Consider the following 18,974-nt stretch of genomic DNA (forward strand, 5'->3'; position numbering starts at 1 on the left):
AAGTTGGAATGGCTTTATGAATAATGACAATGTAGCTTTTAGAGCGAAGACTATTACCAGACACAAAGAGGGCCATTTGATAATGACAAAGGGATCCGTTCATCAGTGTATCGAGAGGAGATAGAAGTCCTGAACTTTTATGCATCTAAAAACAGAGATTCAAAATACAGGAAGCATGAGGCACCTGGGTGGCTCAGTGGGTTAAAGCCTCTGCCTTTGGCTCAGGTCATGATCCTAGGGTCCTAGGATCGAGCCCCACATCAGGCTCTCTGCTCGGCAGGGAGCCTGCTTCCTCCTCTCTCTCTGCCTGCCTCTCTGCCTACTTGTGATCTCTGTCTGTCAAATAAATAAATAAAATCTTTAAAAAAAAAAAAACAGGAAGCACACACTGGGAGAGGAGCAGACAGTCCGGCAACAGTCAAAGATTTTTAGCACTCCTGTCTCAGTCACTGATGGAACGTGCCGACGGGCAGTCAGCAAGAGCATAAAAGATTTGAACAACACTTAAACCAAATTGACCTCATCGACATTTATAGAACATTACACACAACAACCGAATTCATATTCTTTTCAAGTGCATATGGAACATTTAACAAAATAGACCACATTCTGGCCCATGAAACAAGTCTCGATGAGTTTAAAAGTATTCACGTGGCGGAGAGTAGACCCTGGGACCAAACAGAATTGAATTCGAAATCGATAATAGAAAATCTCTACATATTTGAAAACAACATACTTTTGAAGAGTCCAACATACTTCAGAACAACACACACTATCATACTTCTGATGTATCAGGTAAATCACGTGGAAAATCGGTAAACATTTTGGATTGAAGAAACACAGAAACACAGCATATCAGTAACTGTGCAATGTCACTAAGGCAGTTTTATGGGGAACTTTTAAACCCTTATATTGGAAACAAACGTCTCAAATCAATGACTTCAGTTTCCACATTAAGAAACTAGGAAAGAAGAGCTAATTAAGCACAAAAGATATAGAAGAAAGGAAACAGTAAAGGTGAGAAGAAACAGAGAAAATTAATGAAACCAAATGCCAGTTTTTTGAGAAGATTGATAAAATGTCTAACCCTCTAGCTAGAGTGATTAGGGGAAAAACACGACTTACTAATATTTAAAAAAAAAAAAAAAGAACCATGTGCCATTGGAGATTCTCCAGCTATTTTCAAGGATAATAAGGGAAAACATGAACAACTTAATGCCAGTAATAAAAATTTAGATTAGAGGTCGATAAGCTTTTTCCATAAAGAGCCAGATAGTAAAAAAAAAAAAAAAAAAAAAAAAAAAAAAAAAGCTGTTAGCACTACTAATAAACTTCACAAATTGCCAGGATATAAGATCTATATATACTAGAAAACTGTAGTTCTATTTACTACCACTTATGACTACAATTGAAAATATTAAGTGCTTGGGAAGAAATGTGACAAAAGATGAAAATCTGATCGCTGAAACCACAAAACTGTGCGAACTTAGAGAAGACCTAAATACATGGAAGGGCACGTTGACTCATAGTTCAGAAGAATCACAATCGTTACGATGTCAATCCTCTCCGAATGGATCTATAGATTTAATGCAATATCAATCAATATCCCAGCAGGCTTTTCTTGTAGAAATTGACTAAAATTCATGGGGAAATGCAGAGGGCCTAAAATAATCAAAATAACTGTGAAAAAGAAGAACAAATTTGGAAGGCTAACACTACGTGATTTCAAGACTTATTATCAAGCTGTAGTAATCAAAACAGTATATTGATACAAAATTAGACAAACAGATAAAGAGAACAAAATAGAGAACCCATAAAGGGACCTACACATATATAGAAACCAGATTTATAACAAGGATGCAAAGGGGAAATGGTAGGTTTTTTCCAGCATATGGTGCTGTACCAATTAGACATCCACACGCAATAAACAGACTTTGATCTTTGTGCCAGATTAAAAGAATTAACCCCAAATGCTACAGGGCAAAATCCAAAACTTTAAACTATAAAACTTCTAGGAGGAAACATTGGAGGAACTCTGTGGTTTGGGTAGACAAAGATTCTTAGATACAACTCTGAAAAGAATAATCTAAAAGTTGGTAAATTTGACTTCATTTAAAAAAAATCTTCTTTTTGAGAGAAACTATTAAGAGAATGAGAAGTCACAAAGAGAAAAATTTGTAAATTATAGATGAATAACCTAAAAACTCAGCAATAAGAAAAAAAACATTATTTTAAATGTTGGGTAAAAGATTTAAACAAGCATGTTTCCAAAGAAATATATAGATGTCATAATTTTTTTTTAAGATTTTATTTATTTATGTATGACAGAAAGAGATAGCAAGAGAGGGAACACAAGCACAGGGGAGCTGCTCGATCCCAAGACTGGGATCATGACCTGAGCCGAAGGCAGAGGCTTAACCCACTGAGCTACCCAGGTGCCCCTAGAAGATATATAGATGTCAAATAAGCACGTGAAAAGATTGTCAACATCATTAATTATTAGAGAAATGTAAATTAAATCCTCCGTGAACTACCACTAAACACCTATTAGAATAAGCATATTTTTATTTATTTTTTAAAGATTTTATTTATTTATTTGACAGACAGAGATCACAAGTAGGCAGAGAGACAGGCAGAGGGAGAGGGGGAAGCAAGCTCCCCACTGAGCAGAGAGCCTGATGCGGGGCTTGATCCAAGGACCCTGGGATCATGACCTGAGCCGAAGGTGGAGGCTTAACCCACTGAGCCACCCACGCACCCCATAGAATAAGCATATTTTTTAAAAAGATTTTATTTACTTGAGAGAGAGAGGGCAGGAATGGGGGGAGGAACAGAGGGAGAGGGAGAAGTAGGCTCCATGCTGAGTAGGGAGCCAGATGTGGAACTCAATCCCAGGACCCCTGGGATCATGACCTGAGTTGAAGGCAGATGCTTAACAGGCTGAGTATCCGGGCACTCCCAGAATAAATATATTTAAAAAGACTGATCATACCGAATCATGGTGAGAGAAGTATGGGACCTATCGTATGCTCTTGTACACTAATGGTGGGAATGTAAAATGCTCCCATCACTCAGAAAAACTGTTTGGGGATTTCCTTAAAAGTTAAATATACACCTACCATGTAATGTAGCCATTCTGCTCCTAGATGTTTGCCTCAGAGATTGGAAAGCACACAATTTCTATATAATGTTGTGTACATGAATGTTTATAGCCACTTTATTTGTACGAGTCAAAAGATGGAAACAGTCCACATGTCCACCAAGAAGAGAATGGAGAAACAAACCATGGCGTACTTGTACAATGGAATGGTACTTAGCAGTCAAAAGAAGGAACCATCGATATATACTACAACATGTACGGATCTCAGAGTGACTATGCTGTGTGAAAGAAACCAGAGCAAAAAAAAAGTAATGCTGTATGATTGTATTTATATAAAATTCTAGGAAATGCGAATGAGTGTAGAGTGGGAGAAAGCAGATCAATGGTGATTTGGGAATAGGGGGTACGGGAGGAAGGGAGTACAGCGGGATGGAAGGAAACTTTTGGGGTTGATGAGTATGTTCAGTAACTTAATTGTGGCAATGATTTCATGAATGTATGTATATGTCAAATTTTACCAAATCCTACATTGGAAGTATATTGAGTTTATTGTGTATCAGTTATACCTTAGGAAAGCAAAGAGGGAAGAGGAGCAGAAAGGGAGGGAAGGAGGGAAGGAACGGAAGTGAGGAGAGGAGGAAAAGAGGAAGGGAAGGAGGGAGGGAGGGAGGGAGGGAGGGAGGGAGGGAAAGGAAAGGATGGTAGGAAATTTCAACTTTCAGAGTAGTGGTCTGGGAGGTTAGGTTAGTGAAAGGAAAGTGAAAATCTCCTTAAGGCTGCCCATATCATTTCCTAATCTGAGTAAGACTGGCCCCGAACTATGCATGTAAAGCTAAGTGACATTCTCCATGGAGATGTTTGCTCAGGTGGTTCTATTCTTGCGTACTTTTTACAGCTTCTCTGTGATATTTTTTTTGAATGCCAGGGCTCTGCCAGTGTGCCATCCCAGAAACATCCAACCTTTCTCCTCCCAGGATGTTAGAGGGAAAAGTGGATGACTACATACATATAGAATGCCGGCCACAGCTGTGGTTTAAGACTCATTTATTATTATTATTATTATTATTATTATTATTATTATTATTATAAATACCTCCTTACTTTCTTCTTAACCCTTACCCAGAGAATTATATTAATTAGAAAATTTTCCAATAAACAAAATGATTTATGAAAATAATAATTTTAAAACAAGTGAAAGATTGATCACATTCCTTACCAAAATAGGGCCCCTTAAAATAGCAAAGTTTCTTGAGGGCATCTAAACGTGATTCAGTGCATTAAAAATGGACTTTTGCACATATTTTAGGAACCTACCTTCATCCTCTCAAACCAGGCTGCCCAAGTGAATGAGTTTTTTAATAAGCTGCCGTTCCTTTGACTGGGCCTCTTTGGGACATGGATGTCCACCCTGTATCCCCCTCACCCTCTCCTGGCAGCCCTTGGTGGAACCTGGAAGGTGGCAGAGCGCGGTGCCTTGTGTGCTGCTGAGCCTTCTTGCAGAGGACCCTCTGGATCTCTAGCGCCCCTGCCGGATGGGAGGCCCCCTACGCAGCCGCTGGGGAAGTGACCTAGGCTCATTGTCATACTGTCCCATGCAGCCGATCCCAGGTCCGTGCACACCTAGAGACCATGAGCAATGTGCTGGGAATGTGGCTGGACCCTGCCTGGCCGTGGGTACAGAAAGTGTCCCTTCCATGGCAGGCAGGTGTCACAAGTGGGAGGCAGGTGGCATGCACAGAGCATGATGCGTGCCTGCTGACCCATCTCAAACCCCAGGCTGTAGCCTTCCCCCGGGAGACAGGGACAGAGGGCTGCTGCCCAGCTCCTGCCACCTTCCAGCAGATGCTGTAATCAGCTTGAGCACCGTGGAGGGCCCTGACATCGCCTCTCTCCAGAAAGCTGAACGCCCTGCTAATTGCCCTGAAAATGCCTCCTCACTCACTGGGCCCTCAGGTCAGCTGGACAACCCTTTAAAAAAAAAAACAAATTTTTTTTGTAAGCCTGAACTATGCCCACCGCTCTCCTTCCTGCAGCGGCCACCGCTTATCAGCCTGTGGATCGCCTCCAGGCCTGTTTCTACGCATTTCCGTGCTCACATGGACTCGCGGAACTTCCTGTACCATGTTTGTTTTTAACATCAACAGCATAAAACGCAACCTATATTCTGCAACTTATTCTTTTTATAATTCAGCACGCCTTGGGAGTCTATGCGTTTTAGACCACAGGAAGCTGCCTCATTCTTTCTAACAGTTCTGTAGCTATTCCACAATGGGGATGTCCTGCAGTGTAGCCAGTACCGTGTTTGTGGGCGTTGAGATGGTTTTGGTGGCAGACAGAGCGATAATGAATGGCCCATCGATGCTTTCCTGTGCATATGAGCAGGCACGGATACCCAGAAGGAGCTTAAGCTGACTGTTAACCCTAGACCTGACCTATTTGATGTCCCCTTTCAATACCTTTAATGCATATGGGTCTTCTTCTTGGAAAGTGTATCTGAGACCCAGATCTATGAGTAAAGTTGGGAGTGAAACTTTTTCTTAAATCTGTGTTTCCTTCATTGGGGCCATTAGGTTGTATAGAGATCCCCCCCACCCCGCCCAACTGAGGTTGTCCTCCTACTTTTGGTGTCTTTTGACCAATTGATTGGTCAAAAGACACCAATTCACCATGAATTCTTTTGTTATCTTGTTTTAACTGTTTATTTTAGAGTTGGCCAAGCCTGGGTTCAAATTTACTTGACTTCTCTGAGACTCAGTTTCCTCATCTGAAAAATGGACTTATTAATAACAGTTGTGGAGAACGAGGGAAAGTTTACGGAAGTGCTAAGCAAAGCGATTGAAGCATAGAAAGACCATAGTAATGGATGACTGCTGTGGAATAAATGATAAGCTTTGCTATATAAATTGCATCCGAATCTACTTCAGTATTTTGAATATGGAGAGTATTTTTTTTTAAAGATTTTATTTATTTATTTGACAGAGAGAGATCACAAGTAGAGAGGCAAGCAGAGAGAGAGAGAGAGAGGGAAGCAGGCTCCCTGCTGAGCAGAGAGCCCGATGCGGGACTCGATCCCAGGACCCTGAGATCATGACCTGAGCCGAAGGCAGCGGCTTAACCCACTGAGCCACCCAGGCGCCCGAATATGGAGAGTATTTTTAATAGGAGCAATTTCTCAGTGTATTAGCATCTCTGATACTGATGGTCTGTCTTCTGGATGGGATCGTACTTACATGCCCCATACACTACTGCACATGCCTGTGTTAGGCTTATGTTAATTGCCGTTAAGATTCTGTCTATGTTGAGTGTTAGATAATCCAAGGAAAAGGACCTTAAAGGATGACCCGTTCCAACCCCTCATGTCCAGGTGTGTAGACCTTCTCTAACAGTGTCTTTCCCAGGACAACTCATTCAACCAGATAAGTGGTGAAAATATCCTTAATTTCTGGAGTTGTATTACCTAATTTTCTTCTATCTTCAAAGTCATCCAGGTGATTAATTTTCAATTATACCCAACATAAATGGGAAAGACCTGGAAAAAAAAAAAAAAACCCTCTTCATTGATCCAACATATTCAACTTAGTAAGCATATTCTTTATGGCCACTCTCTGATCTGGATACTGGTGACAGAGATGGACAAGAGAGATCATCTCTGGCCTCATAGGCTTACATTCTAGGAGGGGAGCTGGTGATCAGGTCGAGTTGAGTTGGGGTCCAGATTTATAAGGAGGTAACATTTCTCTAGTCCCAGTAAGGCCCTGATTCCCATTCTGCTGATTTGGACAATCCATGAGTTACTAAACCAAGGGACAGGTTCGTCACAATCCAAGGACTTCATTTTGGCACGGCATAGCCTGGACACCACATAAATATGCAGCAAATAAACAAAGAGACAGTGTTCCGTAATACAGACCTAGAGAATGCCTCTTTCTAACACAAGCGATTTTTCCCCAAAAAATCTTGAACCAGAAAGCATATTCTAAAAATGTGGCATTTTTTTTAAATTTCTTAACGGACACACACACGTGCGCACGTGTACATGCGTGAACATCCACACACACAGACAACTCAAAGGGAAAATTCTTTCATGGCTTGCAGCAGGCCCTGGAGATTTAAATACTGAAATCTCCAATTTGTACCAATAATTCATATACAGCTATATGGGGTGAAAAAGGTTAATGATGGAATTTTTTTAAAAGTATGTTCCATTGACTATAAATGGCAGATCTGACAGTTAAAATGAAAATTGTTCCAGAAGAAACTTTAGTCAAACTAATTATTCGAGACGTTATAAGGATGTATAATTATATTCTTCACCTTTTAAAAAAAAGTTTTATTACAAATGTGCTTTTAAAGAACAAGTAGAAATAAAAGCTGTAATTGTTCTTAATTATAGCTAACTGTAATTGCACTCAATTGCAATAGCTGAGTATCACCAGTGGCTAAAGAAATCCTGGCATACAGAAAGTACACCCACATTCATGAGATGAGGTATAGCTTTATGAATATTCTGTTATCTATAATTTAGCTCTTTTACTGTTGATTCCATTTCTGTTGGTTTTATTTTATTTATTTTTTTAGTGATTGTAGCGATATAATTGTCATCTGTGAATGTGTTGAAGGTTGGAGATTTCGTCTGGGATGGGTTCAGAATGCCTATTGCCACCGAAAAAGCACATTGGCAATTGTTAAATGAGAGATTTGGACGTGACCCATCGTGGTTGAATACACAGATTTGAATTTTCCGAGGTAGTGATGAATACTGCATTTAATTTACCCAGGCAGAGTCCAAGAAGCGACCGGGAAAATCAGAAGGATCGAAAATAGCATTAACTATCCCTCTGCGGACAGCCCTGGAGTTGTGTTATTTTGAATGGGTGAATTTAAGAAGGTGAAAGCGTCCCCTGGATGAGAAATTTCATCTCGCTCCTTTCTCTGTGCCCAGAACTCAGACTGAATTCTGGGTTTCTGGCCAGACCTCTGATGTCTGTGCCAGCCTTTACAGTCGGAAGGGCTGGGCCCCCTCACTTGACTTTTTTGTCATGAACTCTGGAACCTCTTGGTTCCCCACTCGACTGGTCTGGGAGATGAGGGTTGTAATAGCACAGTCCTGTTTGTCACTGAGGACTGTCGAAGTGGGTAGATTGAGAGTAAGGACGTATACTGTTGGAGAGAAGAAGTGAGTTCTTTCGTTTCAGCATTTTATTATGTGTTTATGGCCACTATACTATATGTGAAAAAACAAAAAAATAAGATTCCCTCAAATCATATCAGCACAGTATTTATTACCTTTCCATTTCCATGGATGGCTGTCATGTGCTTTTAACACTATAGCCAGAATCAGCATTGACAGAATTTCGGTTTTTTATCTCCCCCTCTTTTTTTTTTTTTTTCATTAAAAAGGGGGTAGGAGGGGCTCAGTGCATTGAGCCCCCCATTCCCTACTGCAGAGTGGAGGCCAGGTCCACAGATGGACCTAGAAGCCCTTTGAAGGTTATTCATTTGGCAGAGGTCATGGTTACATTCCATGCCAAATAGGAGCGTATCTGTCTCTTATACTTCTGGATGATGGGCGGAAACCAGCAAGGCCCCGGGTCCTGGGTCCCAGCCTGTGTTCCTCAGAGCCCTCCTGCAGCCAGCACCTGGCAGGACCTCCAGGTCTCAGCTGTAAATGGGCGGGAAGTAATCAGACTCTTCTCCAATCTCAAACAGCCCAGGAGTCAGGAGGTGGTATAACCATCTCTACGCTTTTTGCATTCTGTCGCTTCATCCCTCCTAGAGCTTGACTGTGGCTGTCAGAAACCACCACCTTCTCCGTCTTGTCTCCTGTCCCGTGTCCCCCATGGGTCTTCGGTCCTCTGCCCCCTTCCGCCTGGCCAGAGCCCATCTCCAGCAGATGCAGCCCTGCGAGTTCTCACATCCATCTCACCCGAGCAGTGGTTTTTGAATTTAGGTTCCTGGAAAGGGCAGCATGTATAAAACAAAGTATCCTTCCTCTTGCCGAAGTCTGGTTCATCAGTCAAGACTTCAGCATTGTTATGCTGTTGAATTCTCTCTGGATCTGTTATTCCCAGAAACTTTGAAGGGGATCATCAGGGATGAAGCCAGATGCTACTTACAAGCAGGCATTTCTTCGTGCAAGTGTCTGCTGGGATGGCTTCCACACTACACGGTCAACCTTGTGAGGGGTCTGTGTTTATCCCCCACTCTGTCCCTAGCGCATAGACGCTGGCACATAGGAGGAGCTGTAGAAATGCATGTGTTGAGCAAATTGATAAGTACATACTAATAACGTACAGTAACGAATTTGGTACCAGTACTTGTCGGTTGATGGATTAGACCATTAGTCAAATATTACAATGCAGGCTGGTATTTGCAAATCCCTCTTTGATCCAGAAATTATCAGGAGTGGGGATGATTTTCTCTCATTAAGAGGACTTATTGGTGATATTACATCCCTAGGAACGAATAGAGAAAAATTAGGCATTATTGAAAAATGGGCCTCCTTTCAGACTGATGTATCAAAGAAAAAAAATTATTTTTGATAATAATTTTGTGGTGGAGTTTCCCTTAAGCCCACTTAGGAATTACAGTAAGGCTGAAAACACAATCATACAGCAGTATTAAATGCAGAGACCTGTTAGTAACCTGATCCCCCTCCTCCTGGCAGAAGCATAGAATTTGAAGAAAATACATCTCTTCGTCTCCTTTGTGTTGGTTTTGTTTTTGTTTTGTTTTGTTTTTTTTGGAGAGATGTCATTTTGTGAACAAAGCTTTTAAAACGTAAAAAAAAAAAAAAGGCACACATACAGCCTTGCATGTGCATTGTCTGGTTTTTTGTTTTGTTTTTGCTTTTGCTTTTTTGCCTCTGAGAATATAAGTTTGTACATGAAACGTCATGTGCCACTTGTAGGCTCTGCGACCGTCCTCCAGGGCTGGTTACATTCGCTATGGCTAAAGTCTAAATTAGTGAGTTTTAGTGAGCAGGACTTGTTACTCGTGGCTGATTCGGGTCCTTCCTGGATACGTGACTTAACCATGGGGGACTCCGGAGCACAGAGCAGGAGGGCAAACAGGTAAACACCCAAGTGTGTACAGAGATGCATTTCTCTTCCCAATGCCCCCAGCAGCGCTGAGGACAAGCCTCCCCTTCTCAGGTGTGTTCCTGAGCTAAGCATCCGGATGGCATTTTGGAAAGAAAGGAAAACAAAAGCCCTTAACACCATCTCAAAAGGACAGAAGGGACAGCAGGGCTGTTCGAACCGTGGCCCCTCGCAGGTGACCCCGGGGGCAAGCTGGGCCGTGTTGCAGAGCTGATTGAAGGAAATCTTTGGCGATTTTGTTTCAAGGCCACGGAGCTCGGGAACACAGAGAAAGGCACGCAGTTGTGGGTGTTTTACGTAGGAGTGCTTGGAATGATCCGAAGAAATTTTGAGGCAAAAGTAATCTTAGCAAGAACTCTAAGTATGGTGTGCCTATCAGGAGGCTGGATGGGTCGGTGATGAGGTGAAATTAATCTTTTTTTAAAAGGTTTTATTTTTTGAGAGAGAGAGAGACAGAGATAGTGAGAGAGAGCACAGGAGTGGGGAGGAAAGGAAGAAGGAGGCTCCTTACTGAGCGGGGAGCCCAACGCGGACCCCATCCAGGAGCTTAAGGCAGACGCTTAACCCACTGAGCCACCCCAGAGCCCCGAGATTAAACGAAAGTTCTCCCAGCCGGTCTTCCGACCACTCAGATCGCACGCGTGCCTGCTGCCTGCGGCAAATCCCTGTGGCTCAGCACCCCTGCGGTTTGTCCCCATTTCCTGCGGGGACTTGGCGGAAGGAAGCTCCATGTCCCCGTGGGGATGACCCTCGGCCAGAGCCAAATCCCAAAAGTGATTAAGAGAGAAACGCCACCTTGTAGACCCGATGCCGTGGATAGAGTGCACAGGAGGTCACGTCCACGGTCGCGGGCTGGGCTGCGGGCGGCCCCCTAATGTGAGTGTCGCCGGCTGCAGTGGGACTGCGAGGCAGCGGCCTCTGAAATGGCCTCGAGTGTCTCTTGTCAAAACCCGACGTTCTCGAAGTGTCGGCCTGAGTGGACGGGGGCCTGGTCTCCCTCTTCCTTCACAGCATGTTGCGTGTAGGGACCCAGACTGCCTGTCCTGTCGTGTTTTCTCCACCAGAGCGACCCTCGGACTGTCTGCTCCGTGCAGCGGGTCCTGAGTGAGTAGTTGCTGAAAAGAAGTGTGAGACGCAGCGGTGGGAAGGACAGAAGCGGGCCGCGATGTCTAGACGGGGGAGGACGTGGCTGTGTTTCACACACCAACGCGTCCCCTCGGTCTCCTCCCGGAGAGCCCTTCCCGGCCGCCCTATAGATGATGCCCCGTGTCACTCTGCGCCTGTCCCGCTCCTTCCTTCTTCAGCACCCCTGCTGCGGAAAGTGTAATGAATTCCCGCGTGCTCACTTGGTTTTGGTCTCTCTCCCCCTCCCCCACGGTAAAGCTGCTGATAGTGGGGCTCACTCTTTGTCACCTGCTACCCAGGCAGCCGCCCTGTTCCCCTGAGAACCCCAGCCCGGTGTCCACCCTCTTTCCAGGCCTGCGCTCCTGGGCCTGTCCCTCCTGTGCTGCTCACAAGGGGCTTTGCTGGAGCCCTGAGCCTGCAGTTCCAACCGATTCTATAGGTTTGCCTCTACCCCGTCTTTGGGCTGGTCCCATCCTGCAAAAAAAAAAAAAAAAAGGAAAGAAAGAAAAGAAATGTATGTATGTATACACATATGTATACATATATGTATATACACATATATTTTGTAGCTTGTAAATATTGTGTAGCAATATCACATCCTGTTCAAAAAGCATGAACTCTGAGACCAGCATTCCTGGATTCAGATCCTGACCCTGTCACTAGCCACTTGGCTCTAAGAAGCTACTTACATTTTCCTGCCTCATTTTTCTCATCTCTATCGTGTTTAAATCATAGCGATGACTGCATGAAGATTTTGTAAGTGTTGACGGAGTCGGTTCACGCAAATGTCCTATAGTAGTGGCTGGTATTAAATGTGAGTCCGAAAAGTGTGAGCTTGGGTGGGTGTGCATAGTTTTTATGTGGGATTAATTCCTTGTGTCTGTACACAGACACTCATGTGTGGCAGCACACACTTGAGCAGAAATTTTAATCACATGAACAGGAATTTAGGAGAGGTGGGGCAGGAGGGAAGAAATTAAGAGGGGACAAAATAAAGAGAACATAAAGACAGATAAATGATAGATGGATGAGAACAGTGTTGGATGAAGGGGAATGAGCAGCGTCTTTGGACTTCCTTCATCAGAGAGGAGATCTCTGATGTCTTTCAGATTTTCTGAAACTAAAGTTCACCATGTAAGACAAGAGTTAATGGTCTCAAATTAATGTATTCATTTGTAATGAGGTTTCTTTTTTTTAAAGATTTTTTCTTTAATTTATTTATTTGACAGAGATAGATCACAAGTAGGCAGAGAGGCAGGCAGATAGAGAGGCAGGGGGAAGCAGGCTCCCTGCTGAGCAGAGAGCCCCATGCAGGTCTCCATCCCAGGACCCTGGGATCATGACCCGAGCCCAAGGCAGAGGCTCCCAGGCGCCCCAGTAATGAGGTTTCTAAGTGACTCTTATTGTGGCTGTCATATTGGGAAATAGATCAACTTTAGATGCCCACTCTTTGCCCCACGCCAGGTGACAAAAATAAATGGATAAGTAAAAATAAAGAAAGAAAAAGAAGAAAAAAATCTGCTTCGTGGCCATACTTTCACTCTTAATTAAAGGAAACCTCACGTCTTCTACAACCGAAACGTTGAATCATTTGCAGGACACGCAATAAAAACACAATGGATTTTGACAGTTTTAAAGTCTTGGGACTTCTAGAAGAATCCAAGGCACCTACCGTTGGAGAGAAACATTCCAGGTCTTCAAAATATTTATCGTGCCGCCACACAATTAGCATGGGGGCTCTTGTCCTCTGTTTTATAGTTGTCAGCTAATTTTGGAAACTGGCAAGCTCACAGAAACGGATGGTGTGCTCTTGCTTCAACAGTTCCTAAAAAAAGAACTGTTTGCATCGTTCAGGAATGGAAAGGGATAGGACATGATGAGGAAGAACGCTATTTCAGACAGATGATAAAAGCTGGCATCACTGTGAACCGGCGAATGCTTTACATACTTCAAGTTGGTTTTGTTTTGTTTTGTTTTTTTTTTAAAGGGATGCTAGATAATCTACAAAAAAAGAAAACTGTCTAATACCCACAGAACACTCATCTGCTTTTGAAAGGTTCTTGTCTCTCTCTCTCTTTTTTTTTCTTTGATAACATTGAATTTATAGCACAACCTCAAACTTACAGGGAGATTTCTTGTGTGTTCACATTGGTGATTGATCCAACAACTCCAGATCAGAGGGTAGCACTGTTATTACATTCTGGGATTTAGAGAGCCAGGAGGCAGAAGAAATTGCCCAAGGATATGCAACCTGTCGCGTGCCCTCCATCATCCATCATTTTAGTCTCCTTCTTAGCCCCCAGGACAGCTCTATGTCTTGGGACACGGAAGCGTGCTTTGTTGTTTTTGTCATCATTGTTTTCGCTTAGTTTTTAGCATTCTACTCTCTTCGTGAAATCAGATTATCTTAGTAATGGTACCAAAAGAAAGGAAATTAGTGCAATTGCTCTAATTCCAACAGGCATTTTAAGAAATGAATGTAGGAGGTGGGAATTACCTGCGAATGGAAATGTTTCTTGGTTCTGCTCCACTCATATATACTGGGTGTCTGGGTTTTGCTAGGGACTAAGTATTGAACATTACAAGTAAGTCATGGTCTTTGGCTTAATGGAGCTCTCAGTAGTATAAAATTCAAAAGTACCCATCCCTTTATACCTGATATAATATCCCTTATTGGAGTATAAACAGTTGGAAAGAAGGATTCAGGATCTAATTCATCTTGGTGTCTCTGAAAGCACCCTGTGCGGTGTGTTCGTTGAACATATGCTAAGTGTTCACCGAATATGTTGGATAGATATTAGTGCTGAAGATGAATTATGTTCAGAAAGTCATAGTAATGGTGGACACTAGAACCCCATGCAAGTTCATTGAAAAAAGCCTCGTCTTTATTTCTTAAAGCAGTTTTAGGTTCACAGCAAAATTAACAGGGAGGTACAGAGAATTCCCATATCCCCCTTGACCCCAGAAATACACAGCCTCCCCTTACTATCAGCGTCCCCTACTGGGATCGATATCATTGGTGAACCTACAGTGACACATTATTATCACCCCGAGTTCCATAGTTTGCATTAAGGCTCCCTCTTGGCCTTGTGTATTCTATGAGCTTGGACAAACGAATAAGGACATGTGTCCCCCTTCACGGTACCATATACAGAGTGGTTTCACTGCCCCCAAAATGTTCTGTATGATACTTTGTTAAGTTCTCTCAAGTGGGTTTTGATGGAGTGTTATCTAGATAAAGCATATTATGCTAAATGCATTTTCCTCAAGGATTTCTTTACAAAAGGTATAATAAATTCATGAAAATGTGAATAATTCAGATTATTTATTAGCAATAGCAAATGGGTAAAAATGAACAGGTCGTCGCTTTAAAAGCTCTAATGTTTTTCCTAATCTCGAAAATGGCATTTGGTTGGTGAGCGTAGTTGCATTACCATAGTCAGATATGATGCTTCTTTCCCTCTTCAAGACCATACTCATACACGATGCTCCTTTCCCTCTCCGTGTTTTTTCTTGAAACCGTGGAGCTATGTGCTTCAATGGAATCATTGGGTTTTTAGGTAACATCTGATCATTTAAACTGTGTTCATACATTCATGAATGTTCACGAAAAAATTACTTCTCCCATGAAGTGATATCTGTAATTCTAATGTAAATTTTTGAGTACACAGTTGTGTAAAACATAAATTTCCCCTGCATGTACTTCCTATGTGGAGAGCAGAACTTTCTTTGGTAGCCTTTTTGCGCTAAAAGTAAGGCCGACACTTTGAGTCCGTGGACCCCCCAAGTGGAGTCTTGCACTGTCTTTCAGGCATACATCACACCTATAACTGACCACCTGTTTCTAGTTTATTTTTGAAGAGGAACAAGAACTTAAAACACATGTGAAAATCATGTCTTTCAACCCCCAATATTTATAGTTTTCTTGCCCCTACTCTTAATTCAAGATCAATTTTTCATAAGCTACTCATCGTTTTTACTCTTTCCAAAGAATATCACTTTGTTTTCAAAGAAACAAGAACTCTTCCACAGTCAGTTTTCATTGGTTTTATATCTTGTTTAATTAGATTTGAAAATAAGAATGAGTCTGCCTAACATAAATTGGTTGGGGAGCAAATGTAGCCTACTCTTAGCGCGTGCACTTAGGAGGTGCCATGAGCCAGTGAGATGGGCATTCTTGACCAGGCTCAGCCGCCATGTTTTTCCATGGGAGTGGAGAATATTTCTCAAGCCAGTAAGGTTTTGAAACAGAAGTCAAATCCTGATCCTTCGGTTCTATTGTTCTACTGCAAAGGTTCTCCACTGATGGCAGTTTTGCCCCAGGAGCCATTTAGCAATGTATAGAGACATTTTATTTGTCACAAAGTCGGGGGCGGGGGTGGATACGTACAACTGACATCTAGTAGGTAATGGCTAATGCTGCTGCTAAGCATCCTAAATGCACAGAACAGCCTTTATGACAAAGGAATATCTGGCCCCAGATATCATTATAGTTGAGGCTGAGAAATGCTGCTCTACTGTGGGAAGTAAGTGGATATATTATAATATATGTCCAACATCTTTAAAAAAGATACAAGGGGTCTCATAATATTAAAGTACATATAATCTGGAAAGCCAAAATAAAGAGTTAAAAGATTAGAAAGAAGGAAATATAATGTACCTTGACCCTGGGATGCTGCTATTACTATGAGCAAGCTCAAAACATAGATCTAACCCTCCAGGGCAACAAGAAGGTCAGAAGAGTTCATTAATTCATTCCTTGCAAATCGAACAAATATTTATTGAGTACTCACAAATGTTGGCCTCAAGTTACAAAATAATAAATACTAAAATAGAATTTAAAAGATGCTTGTTGCGATCGATGTTATAAAGGAAGACTAAAGGGAGGGGTGTCTCATGGCTGGGGTACCCACAGTTCTGATTCTGTCGGGAAAGAGAAATTTCTACTGCAGGCAGGGTATTCTTAGAAGAGAGGAATACATATAAAGCAATGAATAGTGTCACAGACAGAACTTTCAACTGTGGTTCTTGCTAAAGGAATGGAGGCTTTTTCTCAAAACCTAGTTTCTGTAGCAATCAAAGCTGGAAGTTTCATATTATCTGGTTATTGGGGCACTTGGGTGGCTCAGTCAGTTAAGCATCTGACTTGTGCTTTCAGCTCAGGTCATGATCTCGTGGGTCCTGGGATGGAGACCCACATCTGCTTGTGATTCTCTCGCTCTCTCTCCCACTGCCCCTTCCCCGACTTATGCTCACACTCCCTCTCTAAAATAAATAAATCAATCTTTTAAAAAGTATCTGGTTAGGGGCACCTGGGTGGCTCAGCGGGTTAAAGCCTCTGCCTTCGGCTCAGGTCATGATCCCAGGGTCCTGGGATCGAGCCCCACATCGGGCTCTCTGCCCAGCAGAGAGCCTGCTTCCTTTCCTCTCTCTCTGTCTGCCTCTCTGCCTACTTGTGATCTCTGTCTGTTAAATAAATAAATAAAATCTTTAAAAAAAAAAGTATCTGGTTATTTAGGAAAGACTATTTCTATAGGAACCCAGCTTAATTCACTCATTTATAAATCATTCGTTAATTTAAGGTAGTACGGCTCCTATAGGAAGCAGCAAGCCCAGGGACTGTCACAGACAGTAGGTAGGAAAGAGTTTTAGAGGCTGGGAGGGCCAGAGAAAATTCCTGGAGGAGGAAGTCCTTTATTTGGATGGTCAATATGAGTAAAAACAATGTAAGTTTAAGGCTGAGATTCCTAATCCAGAGTACACATGGTAGTTGTAGGAGGTCCACAAACCTTCTGTAGTTGTGCACCATATTTTGGTGCCCATGTATGGGTGTATTACTATTTTATCCTATGTAAGGGGTTTGTATCTTTAATGAGATTCTTAAAGGGACTGTATGACCTGAAGAAGATTATGTACCACTGTTCCTAAGAATTGCACCTTTACTAACCCACCTCCACTTTTATCATTAAGCCTCCGTCTCAACCTCTTACTCCTTGCTTCCTGTAATTTCCAAGAATGCATCCCTGATTGAAAGATAGGATATTGCAATTAGGAAAAAGTTAGTTTTGAAATCTGTCTCTGGTTGTTCTTATTAGTACACTATAAAGCTTTCAATTAGTGACTTGTCTTTCGTGCCTTTTGAATTACATAGCATGAGCCTTCAAAAATCCCACCTGGTAGGACACTATAATGAAGAAATTAAAAAACAGCAATTTGCTACTGGAAGAATTGGATTTTGTGCTGTATGTGTTCTTTCATGAACCTCAGGTGACAGAGATCATCTACACAAAGACACATGCTTAAAGAAACTTGTTCCTAAATGATTCTTGGAGAAAGAAATACAGGCACTTTGTTTAACTGGAAAATACCTGTAAGGTGGTTGGGGATTTTCTTCCCTTCCCGTTTTCTTTGTATATGTTGTACATTGTCAGATCTTAATGTTTTAAACAGAAAGCAGGGATAGATATTTTGCATGTGTAAAATCTCATTGAAAGTAACCATTGAAATGTCTATGGGAATTAATGAGAAATGTGGTTAGTCGATTGTAAATTTCTGGTGTGCATCCTGAATTCTATCTCCCTCACACATATGATATTACCATGCCTTGGCATGTTGTGTTATGGTTTTATAAAACAAATTTTTATGATTTACCAATATAAGCTAATCATACATATTTTCTTTTTCTCCTCCAGAGAGACAACTACCAAGTTAGTGGGAAGTCTACCAAGGTAAGCAGGCTGGCTTTGCTTATTCTGTGCATGATTTCTGATATACCTCAAAAGAAATACCATATCTTCTTGGAGAGGCCTTTGTAATTTTCTCTTCCTCACATTAGATTTTAAGACCTCATATTTCATGATGCAAATGCCAAAAATTGTGTATGAGTCACACATAAGAGATGTAACCAAGGAGATATGAGAGAAATGTCCATATATGGCTTAGAGAAATCATTCTCATTTTTGAAAGTTATATCATGCATTTGGAGATTATATATATATATATATATACATATATATATATATATATATGCTATATTCTCTGAAGGAACCATAAACATGTTGCTTCCTTTATTATATTCATGGGAATTAGCAAAATGAATTGTATTTTTCTTCCACTTATCTACTATTGTGATTGCGTCCAATGACTTACAGAGTTAGGAGAGAATTGGGAGCTTCCGTGAAAGACCTTACATCATAGTTTTGGTAATATAAATACTTTTGTATTTCTTATGGTCATTAAAACAAATACTTAATACTATTATCTCACCAGGAAAAGAAATCAATATATACATTGATCCGTGTGCTTTATATATTTTTTATATTTTATGTCCCTGTATGAAATAAGATGATTAACAGGATGTATATTATAGGCAACTAGCTATCAAAAATGATTACCACTGTTTATTAGAAGAAAGAAAAAAGGGAGTGACAGTATTTTAAGAGGTATTTTAGCGGACATCATAGACAGCACCTCGCATCTTTACTTCGTTTTAAAAGGTGCTCGGTAACCACTTATGAATGAGTGAATAGGGCATAGGGTATTGCCTGGGAACTGCTAGAAATGAAAATGATGAGAGTCTTGAGAACAAGAAGAAGAGCCAGCAGAATGTGATAATGAACAGCACTAGAATAGGGAGAAAGTACATATCG

The 18,974-nt window shown here is 41.6% G+C and overlaps 1 protein-coding gene across 1 annotated transcript in view; it reads left to right on the forward strand.

Annotated features, from left to right (window-relative positions):
• CELF2 (CUGBP Elav-like family member 2) overlaps window positions 1-18,974 on the forward strand; it is a 508,648-nt gene that overhangs the window by 97,923 nt on the left and 391,751 nt on the right. Inside the window, exon 2 of the mRNA XM_047741384.1 lies at window positions 18,018-18,053. The gene's annotated coding sequence lies outside the window, so the exon portion shown is untranslated. The remainder of the gene's footprint in view (window positions 1-18,017; window positions 18,054-18,974) is intronic.

Source organism: Lutra lutra, chromosome 8 (genome assembly GCF_902655055.1).
Source record: "Lutra lutra chromosome 8, mLutLut1.2, whole genome shotgun sequence".
Taxonomy (NCBI): Eukaryota; Metazoa; Chordata; class Mammalia; order Carnivora; family Mustelidae; genus Lutra; species Lutra lutra.